We start from the raw sequence: 20,290 nt of genomic DNA, 5'->3' as shown, positions 1-20,290 counted from the left end.
AAAACTTCTAGTCCTTGTCAAGAGAAGTCCTTCTTTGAGCACCACATTTTGAGGCCTGTTCTAGTCCTCTTTCTTGTGGGGAAAAAGTTCATAGGCTCAAAAAGGATATGTAGGTACCTGAGACCTTAGAATTTCCCACCCAAATGTTCCTGAGCCTGCTCTGGGGTCTCTTCTGAGTCTCTATCCTCCTGAGTGTGGTCTACGCCACTGTGTGCACACGCTTGGGCACAGGGGGTAGCTAAGGGCAGTTTTGCTTAGAAGAAAGGTTCTGGCTGTCTTCTAATTGCCATATTCTTGTGTGGAACTGGGAGGAGTCCTGGGTCACTATGAGACTATATAAATAATAATAATAATAATAATAATAATATATATATATAAAATAGATACAGTAATAAATAGTACATATTTTATTTACCTGCTTATTGACTTTATATACCTTCAAAATATTTAGAAAATATAAAAATATAAAATATGATATATATAAAATATATGCTGTTGAAAACTTTCTCCCTGACCAAACTTTAGTTAGGCTCCTTCTAGCCTTCTTCTTCTTCTTTTTTTTTTTTTTTTTTTTTTTGCTGTTAGGCTTTCACCATACGCAGGTCAAGTATGGTGGGGTTTTTTTTATTATGTTAATCACCATACATTACATCATTAGTTTTTTTTTTTTTTAAGATTTTATTTATTTATTTGACAGAGAGAGAGATAGCGAGAGCAAGAACACAAGCAGGGGGAGTGGGAGAGGGAGAAGCAGGCTTCCTGCTGAGCAGGGAGCCCGATGCGGGGCTCGATCCCAGGACCCTGGGATCATGACCTGAGCCGAAGGCAGATGCTTAACGACTGAGCCACCCAGGTGCCCCTACATCATTAGTTTTTGATGTAGTGTTCCATGATTCATTATTTGTGTATAACACCCAGTGCTCCATGCAAAACGTGCCCTCTTTAATACCCATCACCAGGCTAACCCATCCTCCCACCCCCTCCCCTCTAGAACCCTCAGTTTGTTTTTCAGAGTCCATCGTCTCTCATGGTTCATCTCCCCCTCTGATTTCCCCCCCTTCATTCTTTCCCTCCTGCTATCTTCTTCTTCTTTTTTTAAGATATAATGTATTATTTGTTTCAGAGTTACAGATCTGTGATTCAACAGTCTTGCACAATTCACAGTGCTCACCATAGCACATACCCTCCCCAATGTCTATCACCCAGCCGCCCCATCCCTCCCACCCCCCACCACTCCAGCAACCCTCAGTTTGTTTCCTGAGATTAAGAATTCCTCATATCAGTGAGGTCATATGATACATGTCTTTCTCTGATTGACTTATTTCGCTCAACATAACACTCTCCAGTTCTATCCACGGCGTTGCAAATGGCAAGATTTCATTCCTTTTGATGGCTGCATAATATTCCATTGTATATATATACCACATCTTCTTTATCTATTCATCTGTCGATGGACATCTTGGCTCTTTCCACAGTTTGGCTATTGTGGACATTGCTGCTATAAACATCGGGGTGCACATACCCCTTCGGATCACTACATTTGTATCTTTGGGGTAGTGCAATTGCTGGATCGTAGGGTAGCTCTATTTTCAACTTTTTGAGGAACCTCCATACTGTTTTCCAGAGTGGCTGCCCCAGCTTGCATTCCCACCAACAGTGTAGGAGGGTTCCCCTTTCTCCGCATCCCCGCCAACATCTGTTGTTTCCTGACTTGTTAATTTTAGCCATTCTGACTGGTGTGAGGTGATATCTCATTGAGGTTTTGATTTGGATTTCCCTGATGCTGAGCGATGTTGAGCACTTTTTCATGTGTCTGTTTAGCCTTCTTCTTGACTAGGCCTTGACTTTGGGGCCCAGTCCTTGCTAGACCTGCATAGCCCAGCTTTAACAAGATTCCCACTAAGTCAGTTGATGGAGAATCTCCCCATTCTTATCACCTTGGCCTACCTTCAGCACGATTTCTGTTAAGTCAGTTTAGCAAGATTCTGAGGTGTTTTTCCTCTTGGTAATTTTCCATCCACTGACCACCTCATCTCGCTCTTTGGCTGTAGATTCCTACTTATCCTTCTTGTATTCAGCATTGAGCTGAGTTCTACACTGAAGTCTCTTTCCCCTAGTTATAATAGTTTCTGCATAAAATTTATCTTTACTGCTTTGACCAGTGTCTGTCTTTAGATATTTTTGACAGTATGTGTTGGGGGCATATAACTGGTGTATTAAATTAAGAATATGCAGATTATGACCTTGTGAATGAAGAGGCACAAGCCACTCACATGGGGTCAGCAGGTAGCTCTGTCGGCATCTGAGCTCTTACTTTGGGGAAATGAAAACCCTGGGGTCATTTGTATTGAAAGTGTGATTTCAATACAGTCACACAAAGAAAAGTAAAGTCACAAGATTTATTATTTAGAGATACCAGAAATGGGGAGAGTGCACAGTGAGCCATGGGTAATGGCAGTCTTCCATCCTAGGTCATGAGGAAGCATGAGATAGAGAGCAGCATAGCAAACACCTATTACTTGTAAGGTAGTTGGGATGGCAGTCACTAACTTTTCATGGGCTCTACTCTGAGTGGTTATTTTAAAAGGTGCCCTGGGAATAGTTTGAGGAGAATAGGTACTAACTCTTCTTCAAATGTTTGGTAAGGAAGGCTTCCAAATACATTCTGTGAAGCTAGCATTACCCTGATACTAAAACCAGACAAAGACACCACAAAAAAACAAAAACAAAAAACTACAGGCCAATATGCCTGATGAACATAGATGCAAAAATCTTCCACAAAATATTAGCAAACTATATTTAACACTATATTAAAGGATCATTCACCAATCATACGGGATTTATTCTGGGGACACAAGGATGGTTTGGTATTCACAAATCAATGTGATATATCATATCAACAAAACAAAGGATAAAAATGATATCATCTCAGTAGATTCAGTAAAAGCATTTGACAAAGTATGACCCCCATTCATGATAAAAACTGTCAATAAAGTGGGTTTAAAGGGAACATACTTCAACATAATAAAGCTTGTATGTGAAACCCACATCTAATATCATTCTCAGTGGTGAAAACTGAGAGCTTTTCCTCTAAGATCAGAACAAGACAAGTATGTCCCTCTCACCACTTTTATTCAACATAGTACCAGAAGTCCTACTGATAGCAACCAGATAAGAAAAAGAAATAAGAGGCATCCATATTGGTAAAGAAGAAGTTAACCTATTACTATTTGCAGAGAACATGATACTATACATAGAAAACCCTAAAGATGCCACCAAAAAATTACCAAAAGTAATAAATGAGTTCAGTAAAGTTATAGGATACAAAACTCACCCAGAAATTGGTAGCATTTCTATACACTAATAATAAAGTAGCATAAAGAGAAATTGAGAAAACAACTCCATTTATGATTGCACCGAAGAGAATAAAATACCTAGGAATAAATTTAACCAAAGAGGTAAAAGAGCTGAACTCTGAAAACTGTAAAATGCTGATGAAAGAAATTGAAGATGACACAAACAAATGGAAAGATATTCCATGCCCATGGATTGGAAGAATTAATATCATTAAAATGTCCGTATTACCTAAAGCAATCTACAGGGTGCAATCCCTATCAAAATACTGACAGCATTTGTCTCAAGACTAGAACAAATAATACTAAAATTTGTGTGGAACCACAAAAGACCCCAAATAGCCAAAGCAATCTTGAGAAAGCAAAACAAAGCTGGAGGTATCACAATTCCAGATTTCAAGATATACTACAAAGCTATAGTAATAAAAACAGTATGGTACTGACACAAAAATAGACACATAGATCAATAGAACAAAATAGAGCCCAGAAATAAACCCATGATTATATGGTGAATTAATCTGACAAAGGAGGCAAGAATATCCAATGGGGAAAAGACAGTCTTCAATAAATGGTGCTAGGAAAACTGGACAGCTACATTTAAAAGAATGAAACTGGACTACTTTGCAACACCATACACAAAAATAAGATGGATTAAAGACCTACATGTGAGATCTGAAATCATAAAAGTCCTGGAAGAGAGCACAGGCAGTAATTTCTCTGACATCAGCTGTGGGAACATTTTTCTAGATATATCTCTTAAAAGGTGCCCTGGGGAGACCAAAGTGGGAACTTGGGTTGGGAAACATAAGCTCATATCCTTATCTAAATCTCCAGGTGTGAGCAGGGTTGTCATACTGTAAAATGCCTAGGCAGCAACTCAAAATTGCTGTTTTCTCATCACGTAGTACAATAGACTTCATTTATATTCCTCTCCAGGCTCCACAAATACTAAGGTTGGGCCTTTTTATTGAGCATTTATTATTTACTAGTCACAATGACCAGTGTCATTTATTATTTGATCCATACAGTAGTCAATTGGTAGGTTCTATTGCTGACCTCAGTTTACAGACAATGGAACTGGGGCATAGAGAGGTTATGTAGCTTTGTCAAAGCTCAGAAAAGGCAGAGCTAGGCCTGGAATGGAGCTCTGGCCTCAGAGACTGAACTTTTAGCCACTGTACCCTACTATAGGGCTATTAGAATGGCAATTGTGATGCTCATTCATTTTGAAGGGAATAAAATATAGACTCATTAATCACAAACAATGAGGTTGTCTGGAGATAATAGTTGTCTGAGAATTGCAACAAATTGTTCAGGCCCCAAGATTTGCCATTTCAGAGATGAGACTAATTATAAAAACTACTTGCATTATCCTGTAATGAGTTCTGCCTTAAGTAGTATATAACTGCAACAGTTGGGAAGAGTAGGTAGTCTCACTCAGATGGGAGTTTCCTCAAATAGAGGAGCAAAGGAGTCAGGAATCCACTTAAAACCTGAGAAGAAGTTGCTCTGTATCATTTATCAAGGAATGTAAAAGGTGTGAGGAAGTTAGCCTTTTGCTTATCTTGAGATGTAATGACAGTGCTCGAGGATTCCACCAACTTATACATATTTTACTCTTCATATTTAAAATGTATACTATTGCAGGCAGGATCCACACCGTGTGTCTTCAAGTTTTGAATATTAGAACAAATTTTTACCCACACAAATGCTAGAATTGTTATCTTATTTAGAACAGAGTGTTTTTCTGTTGCTCCTTGTTGGAGCTTTGCCCTGGTGGAAACTTTACAGACCTATAGGCAAGGCTAGTTTAGTGGCTTGCTTCCTTGCTCATCATATTTGTTTGTTCCTAATAAGATCAGTTTTTAATTTGGGAAATGACATCTTTTTTGGCTCTTCACATGAGCATGAATGTCCCAAGCTCCTGATGATTTGTAAACCACAAGATACAGCAGCTGAAATGCATTAGTTTAATAATAAATACAGGAAATGGTTTGATCTTATAAAGTATGCATTATGCAAATATCTCACACTGAATGGCAGTCTTAATAGTGGCAGTGTTTTAGCCATAGCTGATTTTCCAGTGTACTTCAAGAGAGTTTTTGCATGTGATTTTAAAATTCCAAGTTATTTCCAGGATAACTCAGTCTGTAAGATTTTTCTGTTTGCCCCTTACCATGTTTTAGCTTTCAGTGTTGCTGAATAGTTAGCTAAGCAAAGCATGGAAGAAATATTGAAGTATCTGTGCTATCTCAATCTCCTAAAAGTGGGGAAAGGGGGAAGTATTTAGGGTGGGCTGAAGGACAAAGGAGACCATCAAAGGACTTCTTGGAAGTAGATAAAACCAAATAATTATAGAGGAGTCCATTTAATGTGACTGCTGTCTTTTAGGCCTCCCCATAAGCATTTCCTTTTAGATATCTGTGTCTTGTAGGCATCTCAGACTTAATACATGCAAAACCAAACTCTTGATCTTGACTGGCCCCAAATAGGCCCTGCTAAGTCCTTCCTCATCTCAGGTTATGGTAACTTCCTCCTAGTTGTTCAGCCCAAACATTAAGAAGTCATTTTTGACTTGCCTCTCTCTCTCCCATTCTCTGCCCTTGTTGGCTCTATCTTACATTCATGTGTTATTTTTCATCACAACAATTATCATCTTCTAAATAATTTAATTTACTTATTTCTTTTATTTATTTGCATCTACCACAGTATAGATTCCCTGATAGTAGGAGTTTTTATCTATTTGTTCACTGATATGACCTCAGAAACTAAAACATTATTTGGAATGTAGTAGGTGTAGGTGCTTAATAAATAAATGTTGTATGAATGAACTGTACTGAAATGTGACTGTGGCCTAATCTCTCCACTATTTAATTCTGGCATGATAGCCCCAGGCAAGAAGTAATAACAGCCATTTCCAGTTGGGTGTTTATGTATCAGAACATGTTTAAGGTTAACTGTTAGTAGGGGTAGAAGAAAATTGGTTTGTATGATTTGATAATTTTTCCTGTGTTGTATTACTCCTCTCTTTCTATAATAGGGATAACAGATTGACTATGGGATTTTAGAGGTAAAGATGAGATTTATTTATCTAGAATTTCTGAGTCAAATCTCAAACCAATGAACAAATGAGTTCAAAGAAATGCAGTGGGAAGACTTGAGAACTTTTTATCAAGATGCATATGAACATGGGGCGCCTGGGTGGCTCAGATGGTTGAGCGTCTGCCTTCGGCTCGGGTCGTGATCTCAGGGTCCTGGGATCGAGTTCCGCATCGGGTTCCCTGGGTGCGGAGCCTGCTTCTCCCTCTCCCTCTGCCACTCCCTCTGCTTGTGCTCTTCTGTCTATCTCTCTGTCAAATAAATAAATAAAATCTTTAAAAAAAAAAAAAAAGATGCATATGAACAAGTCTGTATGTATGCAAGGGCTGTGGGTAGTGATGCTGGTACTGCTAGACTGGGGTGAAAAACGTAGGTTTCTGAATTTCTGTGATTCATCTCTGACTGGAAAAGTAGTACCATACTTGGCTGCTCTATTCTTCTAGTAGATCTCATAATGGACCTAGGGAATCGTTGGTATAGAAGATGCTCAAAGAAGAGAAAGGTGTGAAGGACTTTGGATGTTCCACTCAACTATGCATTAATAAAGGAGCCATCCTTCCTTCTTTTCCCCCTTTAGTTTATAAAGATCTCCCTGCCATTTGCAAATTTCTTTTTGTTTTTTCATTTCTTTATAACAATTTATGACTTGTCTGGATTTTCCATTAATATTTTGTGTTGAGGGACACAGTGTTTTAAGTCCTGTGATTCTCCTGTGCCTAAAGTAAGTTTCTAAATTATATCATACATGGGAACTGTAGCCAGGAGTTAAAAATCTGGCAGTTAAAAATTTGGATTCAGTACAGGTTTTCTAATGTTCCTTGGAATCACTCAGTATGACCTCTTGATGGGTGAGTGTCTTGCTTTCTCTTTTACAATTCCTAGGGGTTTCAAAGTTGGAAGTCAGAGAAATACAGAACTGATGAGGCAACTTTATTTGGAAAAGGTGTCATTTTATTTCTACATATTTCAGATGTGTGTATATGTGTGTGTGTATGTGTGCATGTGTTTTATGACCAATTAAAGCTGTAAATATATTAAGAGAAAAAAACTACATATAAACCCGTGCATATTTAAAAAAACCTCTTAGCTTTAAAGCATAAAATGTCTTCTGTCTTTATGTGTTAGATTACAGTTTCTTTTATTACTCTATAGGAGATTCCCAACCTGGGAGCAAAAGCACTTACACATGTGTTGCTGAAGATTGGTTCAGAAAATGGAAAAAAGAGGAGTTAATGGCAAAGAGCTAAGAGAGAAGTTTTTGAGAAGCTATTATTGTTCAAGTACTATGGTAGATGCTCCGCTCACCTTATTCCCTTTAATACCACAATGCTGTGAGGTAGCTGTTTATTCCTCCTAACTGGGTAAGGGAAAATAACTGTTTTTTCCCTTTACTGAGTAAGGAAAGTACGTCTGAAATTATGTAGCTGATCTAAGGTTGTGTAGAGATTGTAGCTGTACCAAGGTTGAAGCTGCCTAGGCTTGTGTAACTTGAAGCTCATCTTCTTTCAACTTCATCATGAAAAATGAGAGTACCAAGGATTTGAATAATAAAAATATTCTTGTTTTCTGGCCCAATCATTGGCTCACCCGCTTCCCTAGCCATTGTCTCTACATGGTTTATTGTGAATCATGGTACCATCTCATAGGCTTTTTCTCTGCCATCTCTGTAGTCATTTCTTTATTGAGTTTTATCAAGGTTTTTTGTTTTTGTTTTTCTGTTAAATTGAAATGTCTTTTTTTTTTAAAGCTATCCTTTTTCAATTCCCACCCTCCCCCCCCATGGAATCCTTTAAGTATAAATAGGATTCCACATAGAAGCTCTGGTAAAACTCTGGCTAAACAAAGATTTAAGTAAGATTTAATGAAAATACAGAGGGAAACCAGACCTAAGTGGTTCTGAGCACTTTCTTAGAAGAATTGGGATAAGCACTCACACGAAAAGCTGTATCATTTTATGGATATATCCCCCCTTTAATATTCTCATGGTAATCCACATCACAAATAACAAAGAACCCAAGATTATTTCATTTTATGAGGTATGGTAAGGAGATGGGATAGGAGCTGAACACATTGCAAGTTAATGTTCCTAAATTTTCTAATCTGCATCAATCTAGGTAAGAGAAGGAGCGAGTATAAGGTATGGGAGGGCGTAGAAGGTTATACAGTGTTTTAAAATATATTGTTTTATTTAGTCTTTATAACAAATGTGTGAAGTGGGTAGTGCAGTGTATTAATTGGCTTTGCAACAGTAACAACTCCCAAATCTCAGTGGCTTACAACATTAAAGTTTATTAGTCATTTACATTTTATGGAGGATGTAGAACAGTATGTGTCCTCTTCGTTCTAGAATCCAGGCTGAAAGGGCAGCCTCCTTATGGGTGTGTTATTCTAAAGGCAAAAGTTGGGAAGAGTTTCACATTATATTGGACAAAACATGCCGTATGTCCAGGTCCAAAGACAGTGTGTGTGAAAATGTATACTCCTCCCATGGATAGATAGTAACATAGTATACCACAGGCAAATTTTATTATTGTGATTGTCCTTATTTTACAGAAGTAGAAACTAAGGCATAGAGAAGTTAGATGAATTGCCCAAGATCACAGTACTGACAAGTGGTCAAGGCCAATTTGAAACACAAGTTTGACCCAACATCATTACTTTTTGTATTATACCAACAAGAATGGCATTTCTTTCATTTCTCCATTTATCTTTGTTGATGACATTTGCCTTGAGAATGGTTTTCTTCCTAATAACCTACTAGAAAATTTATGTAGTTAACTGAATGTCCATTATGCTTCCTTCTCTTCCATCTTCCAATGAATGGCTTTAACATCAGCCTTTGAAATTCAGATGATTTCTGTGTGAGAGAAGTCGGTATTTAAAAGTTACAGATAGTCCAGTTTTGGATGAAAGTGTGAATTAAAAAATAAAATACCTTTTCAAATCTGGAACTGAAAAAATTATAGTTTAATAAAAAAATTTATCCTGAATCCCATATTTCTTTGTATCAATTAAAGACATTGTCTATGAAAGAAAGCCAAATGTAATTTATAACAGTGGTTGTGTGGACTTTCACTGATAAGGAATTTTGTGAGCATGCTCAGAACAAGGAGCATTATTAACTGAAGTGGTGATGTGACCCTGGTTTGTTTTCAGCCCAGTCTCCCCTGAATTCTCTAAACCTCAAGCTAACAGGGCTGCTAACTTCCCAGAATACTTAGATCTCTCCACTTTCTTGTCTCTGGGTCTTGGCTTAGTGTATTGTTCCCTCAGCCTGAAATACTTCCAGCCTGCTCCACCTTCCCAGTCAACCAGGTCGGATCCTAACAATCTTCCAAGGCTTCATCCTTAAATGCTTTGTGCTCCAGGAAGCCTTTTCCCGTCTCATCAAATACAAATAGAAATCTTCAAAAAATGCTTTGCTTGAACTCTGGTATTCCTTCTTCCCCTTTTGCCCAGTATTTTTCCCCTAACAGATATCTGTGCAACAAGTCATTCTTTTTTTAAATGGCAGTAAACTGAACTACTGTATTTGCTAAATTGAAGTTTTCATGTGGAGTTGATGCATGCATCTATTTATTCAACAGATGGTTATTAAATGCCTACATTTATAAGGCACAATTAACTTGCTAAAGTTGACTTAGCTATAGAGTGATGAATTCAGGATTGAAATCAAGGATTGCCTGACTCCATAGCCAGTACTCTTAACCACTACATAGATACCAAAAGCTAGAGATTTTTGAATGCTAGATAGCTTCACTGTTGGGCAGATATTAATCTTCTTTCTTTTCCTTAAAAACTGTATAAAGTATTTTTACCAGTGCCTTTTTAAGCTACTATTTAGTCTTGTTTTCAAAATTGCCTTTAAAACCATTTTTTCCTATTAATGTAAGTTGTTCCCGTTAAATGTAAAATAACATTTTCTTTATGGACTGTTTTGAGTAAAATATACTACCCAGAAGCAAATTCAGGTTTTGTGGGTTGTGAGCTTACACTTTTTTTTTTTTTTTTCTGGCCGTCTTTAAGAAAAAAAGAAGAGGAGAGGAGGGGAAAGATGGCGGAGCAGTAGGGGACCCTATTTCAACTGGTCCCCGGAATTGAGCTGGGTAACTACCAGACCACTCTGAGCACCCAGGAAACCAGCCTGAGATGTAAGAAGATCCGGATCTCTACAAACAGAATATCGCAGGCAGTTGGTTTTGAGGTACTAAGCGGAGAGCCGTGATCCTGGGGGCAGATATCGGAGGATAAACGGCGGCGGGAGGGAGCCTGGACGTGGGGATCCTACACCGCTGGTGAGTGACAGCCTCGCGTGCTTCGGACGGGCACAGACTTGCAGACCGTATCGTTGGGAAAGAACTTTAGGGCAGCCCCTGGGGTGGAAAACCAGACCTGCGGGGTCGCGTGCACGCGAACCGCAGCCCCCTGGACAGAAACCGGAGTGATGGTCGAGCGCACGCGAACTGCAGCCCCCCCCCCCCAACAAAAATCGAGCGACGGTCGTGCGCAAGCGAACTGCAGCCTCCGAGACGGAAACCCGGTGCGCCGGGGTCGTGCCAGTGAACTGCAACTCCCGGGGGTGGAAACCCCAAGCGGCGGAAACCCCGTGCCCCGGGGTCGTGCAGGTGAACTGCAACCCCTGGGGGTGTAAACCCCAAGCGGCGGAGTCGCGCGCGCGTGAATTGGGAACGGCTTGCGGTTTTAGAAGCACAAAGGGCAGAGATGTGCCCCGACCTGGAGGCAGGACTGGGAGTGCTGTGGAGGGGCGCACAATCCAGGATGCTGCAGTTTGTAGCAGCACAGACAGAAACGGAGACAGTGTGGCCTGGAGAGCTCACTGAAGAACAGACTGAGGTCTCTCTGCTCTGAGGCAGAGGGTTGGAAATGGTCTCTCCTGCTCTGACTCGCAGAAGAGACGCGGAAAGCCTCCAGGGAAAGGCGCCAGAGAACAAAAGCCCCAGAGACTGATTCCCACTGAGCCCATCCCCCGCCACAGGGGCGCAGGGCAACTCCGCCCAAACAGGGTTGCCTGAGTAACAGCGCGGCAGGCCCCTCCCGCAGAAGACAGGCTGGGAAAACAAGAGGCCAGCAACCCTAAGGTCCCAAGAAAACAGGTGCATCTTGCTTGGGTTCTGGTCAGTAATTTCGACTCTATACATTCCCTCAAACACCCGTCAACAGAATGACTAGGAGGAGGAGCCCCCAAAACAGAAAAGACTCAGAGATTATGACTTATGCTGCAGATTTACAAATGGATGCAGACATAACCAAGATGTCAGAGATGGAATTCAGGCTAGCAATTGTGAAGACAATGGCTAGAATGGAGAAATCAATTAATGGCAACATAGAGTCTCTAAGGGCAGAAATAAAAGGTGAATTGGCAGAACTTAAAAATGCTATCAATGAGATCCAATCCAATCTAGATAATCTAACAGCTAGGGTAACTGAGACAGAAGAGAGAATAAGTGATCTGGAAGACAGTGTAATAGATAAAAAAGGAAAAGAGGAGGCCAGGGAAAAACAACTCAGAATCCATGAAAATAGAATCAGAGAAATAAGTGACACCATGAGGCATTCCAATGTCAGAATAATTGGAATCTCGGAGGGAGTGGAGAGAGAGAGAGGGCTAGAAGATGTATTTGAGCAAATCGTAGCTGAGAACTTCCCTAATCTGGGGAATGAAACAAACATTCGAGTCCTAGAGGCAGAGAGGACCCCTCCTAAGATCAAGGAAAACAGGCCAACACCCCGGCATGTAATAGTAAAACTTGCAAATCTTAGAACCAAGGAAACCATCTTAAGGGCAGTTAGGGGGAAGAGATTCCTTATGTACAGAGGGAGGAACATCAGAATAATGTCAGACCTATCCACAGAGACCTGGCAAGCCAGAAAGGCCTGGCAAGACATATTCAGAGTACTTAATGAGAAGAACATGCAGCCAAGAATACTTTATCCGGCAAGGCTTTCATTTAGAATGGATGGAGAGATGCAGAGCTTCCACTACCGGCAGAAGTTGAAAGAATATGTGACCACTAAGCCGGCCCTGCAAGAAATATTAAGGGGGGTTCTATAAAAGGAGAAAGACCCCAAGAGTGATCTACAACAGAAATTTACAGGGACAATCTATAAAAACAACATCTTCACAGGCAACATGGTGACAATTAATTCATATCTTTCAATAATCACTCTCAACGTGAACGGCCTAAACGCTCCCATAAAACGGCACAGGGTTGCAGATTGGATAAAAAGACAGGACCCATCCATATGCTGTCTACAAGAGACTCATTTTGAACCTAAAGATACATCCAGACTGAAAGTGAAGGGATGGAGATCCATCTTCCATGCCAGCGGACCTCAAAAGAAAGCTGGGGTAGCAATTCTTATATCAGACAAATTAGATTTTAAACTAAAGTCTGTAATAAGAGACACAGAAGGACACTATATCATTCTTAAAGGGTCTATCCAACAAGAAGATCTAACAATTGTAAATATCTATGCCCCCAACATGGGAGCAGCCATCTACATAAGCCAACTGTTAACCAAAATAAAGAGTCATATTGATAACAATACGTCAATTGTAGGAGACCTCAATACTCCACTCTCAGCAATGGACAGATCATCTAAGCAGAAAATCAACAAGGAAACAAGAGCTTTGAGTGATACATTGGACCAGATGGACCTCATAGATATTTACAGAACATTCCACCCTAAAACAACAGAATACTCATTCTTCTCGAGCGCACATGGAACTTTCTCCAGAATAGACCATATACTGGGTCACAGATCAGGTCTCAACTGATACCAAAAGATTGAGATTATTCCCTGCATATTCTCAGACCACAATGCTCTAAAACTGGAACTCAATCACAAGAAAAAATTTGGCAGAAATTTAAACACTTGGAAGCTAAAGACCACTCTGCTCAAGAATGTTTGGGTCAACCAAGAAATCAAAGAAGAACTTAAACAATTCATGGAAATCAATGAGAATGAAAACACATCGGTCCAAAACCTATGGGATACTGCAAAGGCGGTCCTAAGGGGGAAATACATAGCCATCCAAGCCTCACTCAAAAAAATAGAAAAATCCCGAATTCACCAACTAACTCTACACCTTAAAGAACTAGAGAAAAAGCAACAAACGACGCCTAAGCCACTCATTAGAAGAGAAATAATTAAAATTAGAGCAGAAATCAATGAATTAGAAACCAGAAACACAGTAGATCAGATCAACGAAACTAGAAGTTGGTTCTTTGAAAGAATTAATAAGATTGATAAACCACTGGCCAGACTTATCCAAAAGAAAAGAGAAAGGACCCAAATTAATAAAATTATGATTGAAAGGGGAGAGATCACGACTAACACCAAGGAAATAGAAACAATTATTAGAAATTATTATCAACAACTATATGCCAATAAACTGAGCAATCTGGATGAAATGGAGGCCTTCCTGGAAACCTATAAGCTGCCAAGACTGAAACAGGATGAAATTGACAACCTGAATAGGCCAATAACCAGTAACGAGATTGAAGCAGTGATCAAAAACCTCCCAAAAAACAAGAGTCCAGGGCCTGATGGATCCCCTGGGGAATTCTACCAAACATTCAAAGAAGAAATAATACCTATTCTACTGAAGCTGTTTCAAAAAATAGAAACAGAAGGAAAACTTCCAAACTCATTCTATGAGGCCAGCATTACCTTAATCCCCAAACCAGGCAAAGACCCCATCAAAAAGGAGAATTTCAGAGCGATATCCCTGATGAATATGGATTCCAAAAGCCTCAACAAAATCTTAGCTAATAGGATGCAACAATACATTAAAAGGATCATCCACCACAACCAAGTGGGATTTATCCCCGGGATGCAAGGGTGGTTCAACATTCGCAAATCAATCAATGTGATAGTACACATTAATAAGAGGAGGGAGAAGAACCATATGGTCCTCTCAATTGATGCAGAAAAAGCATTTGACAAAATACAACATCCTTTCCTGATTAAAACTCTCCAGAATATAGGGATAGAGGGAACATTCCTCAAGCTCATAAAATCCATCTATGAAAAACCCACAGCGAATATCATCCTCACTGGGGAAAAGCTGAGAGCCTTTCCCTTAAGATCAGGAACACGTCAAGGGTGCCCACTCTCACCACTGTTGTTCAACAAAGTACTAGAAGTCCTAGCAACAGCAATCAGACAACAAAAAGAAATAAAAGGTATTCAGATCGGCAAAGAAGAAGTCAAACTCTCTCTTTTTGCAGACGACATGATACTTTATGTGGAAAACCCAAAAGACTCCACCCCCAAATTACTAGAACTCATACAGCAATTCAGTAATGTGGCAGGATACAAAATCAATGCACAGAAATCAGTTGCTTTCTTATACACTAACAATGCAAGTGTAGAAAGAGAAATTAAAGAAACGATTCCATTTACAATAGCACCAAAAACCATAAGATACCTCGGAATAAACCTAACCAAAGAGGTAAAGGATCTATACTCTAGGAACTACAAAACACTCATGAAAGAAATTGAAGAAGACACAAAAAGATGGAAAAATATTCCATGCTCATGGATCGGAAGAATAAACATTGTTAAAATGTCTATGCTACCCAGAGCAATCTATACCTTCAATGCCATCCCGATTAAAATTCCTGCTTTAAAAAGCAGGAAAAAACATGCAATGGAAAAAAGACACTCTCTTCAATAAATGGTGCTGGGAAAATTGGACAGCCACATGCAGAAGAATGAAACTCGACCATTCTCTAACACCACTCACAAAGATAAACTCAAAGTGGATGAAAGACCTCAATGTGAGACAGGAATCCATCAAAATCCTAGAGGAGAACATAGGCAGTAACCTCTTTGACATTGGCCACAGCAACTTCTTTCAAGATACATCTCCAAAAGCTAGTGAAACAAAAGCAAAAATGAACTTTTGGGACTTCATCAAGATAAAAAGCTTCTGCACAGCAAAGGAAACAGTCAACAAAACAAAGAGGCAACCCACAGAATGGGAGAAGATATTTGCAAATGACACTACAGATAAAGGGCTGGTATCCAAAATCTATAAAGAACTTCTCAAACTCAACACCCAAAAAACAAATAATCAAGTCAAAAAGTGGGCAGAAGAGATGAACAGACACTTCTCTGAAGAAGACATACAAATGGCTAACCGACACATGAAAAAATGTTCATCATCATCAGTCATCAGGGAAATCCAAATCAAAACCACACTGAGATACCACCTTACACCAGTTAGAGTGGCCAAAATGGACAGGGAAAGAAACAACAAATGTTGGAGAGGTTGTGGAGAAAGGGGAACCCTCTTACACTGTTGGTGGGAATGCAAGTTGGTACAGCCACTTTGGAAAACAGTGTGGACGTGCCTCAAAAATTTAAAAATAGAGCTACCCTATGACCCAGCAATTGCACTCCTGGGTATTTACCCCAAAGACACAGATGTAGTGAAAAGAAGGGCCATATGCACCCCAGTGTTCATAGCAGCAATGTCCGCAATAGCCAAACTGTGGAAAGAGCTGAGATGCCCTTCAACAGATGAATGGATAAAGAAGATGTGGTCCATATATACAATGGAATATTACTCAGCCATCAGAAAAGATGAATACCCAACTTTTACATCAACATGGATGGGACTGGAGGAGATTATGCTAAGCGAAATAAGTCAAGCAGAGAAAGTCAATTATCATATGGTTTCACTTATTTGTGGAACATAAGGAATAACATGGAGGACATTAGGAGAAGGAAGGGAAAAATGGGGGGGGGGAATTGGAGGGAGAGATGAACCATGAGAGACTATGGACCTGAGAAACAAACAGGGTTGTAGAGGGGAGGGGGGAGGGGGGATTGGTTAGCCCGGTGATGGGTATTAAGGAGGGCACGTACTGCATGGAGCACTGGGTGTTATACAAAAACAATGGATCGTGGACCACTACATCAAAAACTAATGATGTATTGTATGGTGACTAACATAATATAATAAAATTAAAAACTACCAAAAAAAAAAAAAAAGAAGAAAAAAACCATAAACATTAAAAAAATGACATATTAAACATAGGAAAAGAAATCATGACAAGTTATTTGAACTTGGAAGTTCAAATCCCTTTTTTCTAAGTTGTCTTGAGGCAATTTACCAAAAATGCTTACATTAATAAGCTTCCTTATTGACACCTGGTTTCTCCTTTTCACCTAGAGTACTTCACAGCTCCTGGCCACTCCCAGCACTCCAGAGACCCTGCGTGTGAGGTTTTATTCACTTCCCAGTAAGTCCACCTCTGGCCTTGGCAATTTAAAAATGATGGTCAAATTGCATTGGGTTTAGTCTCAGATGAGTTTTTGAGTTACTTTTCTGGACTGCTCATTACTTTTTTCCCAGGAAATGGAGATATTTATTAGGAATGGCTTTTTGAGACACAAGTTTCTTTCTAATTAAAAATATTTTTTCCATAGTATTGGATGAACTATTGTCATTGTAGAAACCATTTGGTATGAATATAGTCTCCTTTTGGAAATACTTACATAGAACATAAATAATGAAAATCTGTTCTTAAATGAATAATGCTGTCACTAAGGGATTTAACTGAAGTTCATGTGGCTCAGACACTGTGTTCAGAATAACATTACCCAGAATCAATCACTTTGATTTTAAAAAATCTTGTAAATGACTACCTTTTGTTGAAGGATTTAAGTCATTTTTTCCTTAAAGCTTTGTTGAAGTATTGGCCCTGCAAAGACAGACACGCCTGGAAATTAGTCTTCTTTGGTGTAGTATTAAAAAATGGCAGCAGAGGGCCTCATTGCAATGTGCTGGATTTTTTTCTTCAAGAAAACATTTTCTTTCGATTGCTTAGCATCTGTTCTCTTATTTTGAAATTTGAAATATGTTTATTTGAAAAAGAGATCTTTTAACCATCTGAGCCACCCAGGCACCCCGAAAAAGAGATCTTTTAAATACCAATTTTACTATATTGAGAATGGAGGGTGCAATGTAAGCCTTAAAAACTATTACCTTTTTTTTTTTTGGTTCCTCTGAAGATGTTGAAATTTTGACATCTTTCTTCATTTCCTTCCACAACAGTAAGGAATTGTATACTCTCTTTGGACTTTTCCTTGCAGGCTGTTACTTTCTTTCTTAATAAGCTCATCCAGTTTGTTGGCATATTATTATGAGAACACATTCGTGTGAATTATGATACTTTATTCAAAGGATCAGAAAAATTACATGGTAACAGTTTATAACATATTATCACACTTAATACATCTTCCAGTTGCCTTTCAGCTAATTGTGCTCAGGTTCTAACAAAATTATTTCCCATAATTAAAAAAAAAAGCTGTAAGTTAAAACTATGTCAGATATTCAAAATGAATGAGGTTGAGTATGTGTGATCCATTAAGTAAAATAGCCTTACGTATTCTGTGGGCTCATCTTGTGATTAGTGACTGTGATCAGGACAGATAATGGCACAGAAATAAAAGGATTGGCTGAGGTATAGGTTAGTGCACGCTGAATGTGTAGAAACAGGTTTACACTTAATTCCAATGAGTTCCTTTATAACACTATTGTCTAGCAGACCACAAATATTTTTGATAAGTCTGGGTTCTGTAGTTGAATATATTTATTTTTGTAGTCTCAACCTGGTTTCTTATAATTATGTTCATAGGGATTTTTTTATCTTCTCCAACCATCCTTCATTCTCACTAAAAGTACATTTCTAGAATCCTGCTTTTAAAAAAAAATTCTAATCATCAAAAAGGACTTGTTTTGAGATGAAAGAGTTTCAGAATAATGAATTATTGTTTATTACCAGATTTCAGAATTGTTGTGTCTTAAGGAACTTGAATAATTTAACTATTAAGGAATATAAACATTGTATAGAAAAGAACAAATATTTTATTGAGGTTAAATGAACATGTAACATTATATAGAAACATGTAAATATTGTATAGAAACACATAGCATAAACATATAAACATTATATAGAAATATTATAAAGAAATGCTATGTAGAAAAGGGCCTTCATATAAATTTTAGATTGGAAGGATTTAAACATTATATAGAAAAGGGCCACTATTTATTGAGATTAGGCGAGCATTTATTTTGTATATATTTGTTGTAATCCACAAAACAAAATGCTAATAATAATGGCTACCAGCTAGACATTTAGAATATGCCCTACTATTAACTTTCTGTGATAAAACATCATATACTCTGATCATGTTTTCTGATAAGGCATTATATAACAATAAAACTGGACAAAATTGTCGAAAACAACCATTTCAGGGCTTTTGAATTGACCAAAGACATACGACAAATTGAGAAGCAATTTTGTATGAAAAAAATACTGAATGTCAAATAAGAACAGTGGGAGTCTGGCATTTTTGCCTGGGGCTTCTCCCATCCACACCCACACCCAAGCTGGATCTGAGCAGAAATGCACAGGGCACTGCAAAACAAGAAAGCCATTAGCTTCCTTGCCAGAGAGGTTTGGAGCAGAGCATTATTGAAAACTGATTGATTAATTCAATGATACAACTTTCTTTAGGTTATTTAATTAGGTCTAAAATGCCATGATAAGATTATATAATTCCTTCTATTTTTGTAAATTCCTTGTAATTTCTAAATATTTAACTTAGAAATACACTAAAATAGGGAATAGTTTCTTAAACTCTGAATTGTGAGTCTTTGAAATCTTTCTCTCCACCTACAGGTAAAACTCCTTAAAATATTTTTTTTTTAAAGATTTTATTTTTATTTATTTGACAGAGAGAGTACAAGCAGGGGGAGCAGCAGACAGAAGGAGAGGGAGAAGCAGCCTCCTGCTGAGCAAGGAGCCCGATGTGGGGCTCAATCCCAGGACCCTGGGATCATGACCCGAGCCAAAGGCAGATGCTTAACCAGCTGAGCCACCCAGGTGCCCCCAGAGTAAAACTCTTACTTACCTTTACTGCTTCTTTTAGGGTTAGAGCAGTATCAGGAGAGAACTTCAGAATGTTATAATGTCTAATAATATCTATTATTAGACCAATGCTATGCTGACTTTACACATTTTATGTCATTTAATTCTGCAATGTCCTTATAGTAAGATTACTGCCATTACCTGGTGGGGAGATTGGAGCTTAAGTAGAATAAATAACTTTTCCAAGGTTACAACAGCTAAGAAGTGGAATAGGTGGAATGCAGCTTGAGACGATCTGATTTCCAAATTCATATTCTTAAATACTATGCTGTATTTTCAGATGATGGTGATATAGAATATAAAATATTTTCCTATGATGATAATAACATAATCTCATAGTAATCAAGTTAACTTATGTAGAGTTATTGGTACATTAAGCAGGTATATACTTTATAGTTGATCCTTTAAGAAAACCTTTATATTAAGGAGAATTTCAAACAGATAGAAAGTAGATAATATAATAATCCTTCATATATGTATCCATCACACAGCTTTGAGCTTCTTCAATAATGCTAAAATTACTGCTTGCTGTGCTAATCTTTATTACAAAAGGGAACTAATTATAAACCAATTTTTGTAGGGTAAACACTAATCACTTTTAAATTTGCAATTAAAACTTTCAATAATTGATTTTAGTGAAAAATCATTATTCAGTGAATATTTCCTTTTGGATTGGACACATACAATATGTTGTCAAAAGTAGGCAACTCAGTGAAAACAACATATGGAATAGGAGGAGTAGGCAGGTGGAAATATTCAGTGACTATTTTGGCATAATGGAGTAAACTAGGAGGTAGCTGAGTGAAGCTGTAGAGTTTGGTTTCTTTAAGACATTGTCTCTGGACTATATGGGTCCATCAATCACCC

The 20,290-nt window shown here is 38.4% G+C and overlaps 1 long non-coding RNA gene across 1 annotated transcript in view; it reads left to right on the top strand.

The window, feature by feature from the left end:
* Nucleotides 1–20,290, top strand: part of LOC118521610 (uncharacterized) — a 476,460-nt gene that overhangs the window by 46,184 nt on the left and 409,986 nt on the right. Inside the window, exons 3-4 of the long non-coding RNA XR_013447011.1 lie at nt 10,479–10,747; nt 16,660–16,729. This is a non-coding gene — a long non-coding RNA (uncharacterized LOC118521610). The remainder of the gene's footprint in view (nt 1–10,478; nt 10,748–16,659; nt 16,730–20,290) is intronic.

Source organism: Halichoerus grypus, chromosome 4 (genome assembly GCF_964656455.1).
Source record: "Halichoerus grypus chromosome 4, mHalGry1.hap1.1, whole genome shotgun sequence".
Taxonomy (NCBI): Eukaryota; Metazoa; Chordata; class Mammalia; order Carnivora; family Phocidae; genus Halichoerus; species Halichoerus grypus.
Note: the sequence above shows the minus strand (reverse complement) of the source record. Positions and strands in the feature narration are given on the sequence as shown.